Source organism: Chiloscyllium plagiosum, chromosome 14 (genome assembly GCF_004010195.1).
Source record: "Chiloscyllium plagiosum isolate BGI_BamShark_2017 chromosome 14, ASM401019v2, whole genome shotgun sequence".
Classification (NCBI taxonomy): Eukaryota; Metazoa; Chordata; class Chondrichthyes; order Orectolobiformes; family Hemiscylliidae; genus Chiloscyllium; species Chiloscyllium plagiosum.
In genome coordinates this window covers 64,108,913-64,113,401 of record NC_057723.1, presented here as the reverse complement: position 1 = coordinate 64,113,401, position 4,489 = coordinate 64,108,913, and positions in this window count along the sequence as shown.

Genomic DNA, 4,489 nt, shown 5'->3' with positions numbered 1-4,489 from the left:
TAAAGGATGCACTTTGCAGTAATCATGCAGGACAAGCTGGTAAAGGTCACTTTCTGGATCACTATGTGCTGATAATTGGCTGGTATAGGTTCAGTCATTTTGCTGGTACAAAGTCAATGTTCTGATGGACCTCTTCGGTACTGAATGATTCTGTGATTTTGTGAACCAATTCAGAAACAGGCAACTTTAGATGCAGCATTGCGCACTGAGAAAAGGTTGATTAATAACTTTTTAAAAGGCCTCTATTATAATATGGTAGAATCTTATTTAATGTTTGAGAGTAATTTAGTTGTCTTAAACCATGAAATACATTTAAAGGAATAAAATGCAATTTGTGATGAATATTCACGTCCTCGAGAAATGTGAGCCCTGTGGGAAAAGTAGTCCAACTGTGGCTAATGAGGAGTTCAGTGAGGGTATAAAGGATTGTAAAATTCAACAAAGTGGCGTGACAGAATATTACTCAATAAAGAGAAAATGGAATACAAGACTAGCAAGAAGCAGATTGCAGAAGCTCCTAGGTGGCTGTTAAAAAGGCTCACCATCTCTCTAGGCTTCTCCAATATTAGACTGCTTATCTGACACCCAATACTGGATGAGTCGATTTTCCCTCCAGTTAAATAATGGATAAATTGAAGCCATTGCTTTGGTCCCTGCTCTAACATCTCTAGATACAGAATCCATTCATTCCTTGGCAACAGTCCAGAGACTGTATGTTCCCAATAGGATGAAAGGCAGGGCTGGTAGGTGCAGGGAACACTAGATGACTAGAGAAATTAAGGTTTTGGTTAAGAAAAAGAAGGAAGCATGTGTCCGGTATAGACAGCAGAGAACGAGTGAATCCTTAGAAGATTATAAAAGCAGTAGGAATATATTTAAGAGAAAAATCAGGAGGGCAAAAAGCGGACATGAGATCGCTTTGGCAAATAGGGTTAAGGAGAATCCAGAAGGATTCTATAAATACATTAAGGACAAAAGGGTAACTAGGGAATGAATAGGGCCCCTGAAAGATCAGCAAGGCGGCCTATGTGTGGAACCGCAGGAAATGGGGCAGATATTAAACGAGTATTTTGCATCAGTGTTTACTGTGGAGAAGGACATGGAAGATATAGAATGTGAGGAAATAGATAGTAACATCTTGAAAAATGTCCATATTACAAAGGAGGAGGTGCTGGATATCTTAAAACACATAAAGGTATATAAATCTCCAGGATATGATCAGGTGTATCCCAGAAGCTAGGGAAGTGATTGCTGGGAGATGAGATACTTGTATCATGGAGAGTCACAGGTGAGGTGCTGGAAGACTGGAGGTTGACTAACGTGGTGCCACTGTTTAAGAAAGGTAGCAAGGAAAAGCCAGGGAAGTACAGATCACTGAGCCTGCCATTGGTCGTGGGCAAGTTATTGAAGGGAATCCTGAGGGACAGGATACACACATATTTGGAAAGGCAGGGTCTGATTAGGGACAGTCAACATGGCTTTGTGTGTGGGAAATTATGTTTCACAAACTTGATTGACATTTTTGAAAAAGTAATTATGAGGGCAGAGCAGTGGACGTGATCTTTATGGACTTCAGTAAGACATTCGATAAGGTTCCTCATGGTAGACTGGTTAGCAACATGTTAGATCACATGGAATACAAGGAGAACTAGCTGTTTGGAAACAGTACTGGTTCGAAAATAGGAGACAGAAGGTTGTGGTGGAGGATTGCCTTTCAGACTGGAGGCCTGTGACCAGTGGAGTGACACATGGATGGGTGCTGGGTCCACTAATTTTCGTCATTTATACAAGTGATTTGGATGTGAACAGAGGAATTATAGTTAGAAAGTTTGCAGATGACACCAAATATTGGAGATGTAGTGGACAGCGAAGAAAGTTACCTCAGATTACAACGGGATCTTGATCAGATGGGTCAACGGGCTGAGGAGTTCTAGATGGAGTTTAATTTTGATAAATGTGAGGTGCTGCATTTTGGAAAGGCAAATCAAAGCAGGACTTATACACTTAATGAATAGGTCCTGCGGAGGGTTGCTGAACAAAGAGACCTTGGAATGTAAGTTCATAGCTCCTTGAAAGTAGAGTCGCAGGTAGATAGAATAATGAAGAAGGCATTTGGTATGCTTTCCTTTATTGATCAGAGCATTCAGTATCGGAGATGGAAGGTCATATTGCAGCTGTACAGGACATTGGTTAGGCCCCTTTTGGAATATTGTGTGCACATCTAATCTCCCTCCTATCGGAAGAATGTCATGAAACTTGAAAGGTTCAGAAAAGGTTTAGAAGGATTGGAGGGTTTGAGCTAAAGGGAAAGGCTGAATAGGCTGGAGCTATTTTCACAGGAGTGTTAGATGTTGAGTGGTGACCTTATAGAGGTTTATAAAATCATGAGGGGCATGGATAGGATGATTGGCAAGTTCTTTTTCCCTGGGGTGGGGGAGTCCAGAACAAGAGGGCATAGGTTTAAGGTGAGAGGGGAAAAATATAAAAGGGACCTAAGGGCAACTTTTCACACAGAGGGTGGTGCATGCATGGATCGAGCTATAGGGAGAGACTGAATAGGCTGGGGCTGTTTTCCCAGGAACATTGGAGGCTGAGGGGTGACCTTGTAGAGTTTTATGAAATCATGAGGGACATAGATAGGGTAAATAGATGAAGTCTTTTCACTGAGGTGCAGGAGTCCAGAATTAGAGGGCATAATTAGAGGGAAAGATATAAAAGAGACCTATGGGGCAACTTTTTCATGCAAAGGGTGGTGCGTGTATGGAATGAGTCGCCAGAGGAAGTGGTGGAAGCTGGTACTATTGCAGCATTTAAAGGGCATCTGGATAGGTATATGAATAGGAAGGTTCAGAGAGATATGGGCCAAGTGCTGGCAAGTGAGACTAGATTGGGTTGGGATATCTGGTCAGCATGGACAAGTTGGACCAAAGGGTCTCCTTCCATGCTGTACATCCCTATGACTCTAGAACAGTCTGAAATTAAGTCAATCTATTTGCATCTTTGTTGTCACATTTGATCTCAAGCTGAACTTCTTAACTCATTTATACCTCATAACCAAGACAAGCCATTTCCACCTCCAAACCCTCATTTCACTTTACTCCTTATGCCTCCCTCTCTGCACATTCCACAATACTAGTGCGCTGCAGGCTAGTCTCCCGCATTTTACTCTCTGTAAGTCTGAGTGCCACAAATGTTCAGTGGTTAGCACTGCTGCTCCACAGCGCCAAAAACCCGGGTTCGACTCCAACATCGGGTGACTGTCTGTGTAGAGTTTGCACATTCTCCCCGTGTCTGCAAGGATTTCCTCCAGGTACTTCAGTTTTTTCCCACGGTCTAAAGATGTGCAGGTTAGGTGGCGTTTACACAGAGGGTGGTGCGTGTGTGGAATGAGCTGCCAGAGGAGGCAGTGGAGGCTGATACAATTACAGCATTTAAAAGGCATCTGGATGGGTATATGAATAGGAAGGGTTTACAGGGATATGGGCCAAGTGCTGGCAAATGGGACTAGATTAGGTTAGGATATCTGGTTGGCATGGACAAGTTAGACTGAAGGGTCTGTTTCCATTCTGTACACCTCTATGACCATGCTCTAACCTATGACTTGCAGTGGCTAGGGATGTGGCTAGGTCACTCGCCACGATAAATGTGGGGTTACGGGAATAGAGTGGGTAGTTGGGTCTGGATGGATTGCTCTTTGGAGGGCCAGTGCAGACTTTATGTGCCAAATGGCCTCTTTCTGTGCTGTGGGGATTCTACGATTATATGAGATGATCCAAATTTCTGTTGTAATAACTCACAGTAACTCCCTCTCAGCTACCTGTGGTCCAAGCTCTGTATATTTCCTCGATCAGCTATGCTTTTCCAGCAACACACACTCAACTCTGATCTCCAGCACCTGCAGACCTCACTGTCTCCTATTCCCTCGATAAAGCTTTCCACCTGTCTACATCACTTTACTCATTTAAGACACTCCTTGAAACCCATCTGTTTGACCAAGCTTGTGGTTATGCAATCTAATATTGCCTTTTGTCATCTTATAATGCTCCTGTAAAGTGCCTTGGGTATTTCATTGCATTAGAAACACTACATATTATAAATTATTAGAATCATAAAATCCCTAAAGTGTGGAAGCAGGCCATTTGCATCATCAAGTCAGCACTGACCCCTCGGAAGAGTAAACTACCCAGATCCAACTCTGTCCCTGTAACCCTGCATTTCCCATGGCTAAGCTACCTAGCCTGCACAAACCTGGACACTATGGGCAATTTAGCATGTCCAATCCACCTAACCTGCCCATCTTTGGACTGTGGGAGGAAACCAGAGCAGCCAGAGGAAACCCACACAGAGAGGAGGAGAATGTGCAAACTCCACACAGACACCCGAGGCTGGAATCGAACCCTCAGGTCCCAGACACTGGGAGGCAGCAGTTCCACTGAGCCACCCTTTGTTGTACTCTTTGCTACCTTCTCCCCAGCACCACCACCCCCCT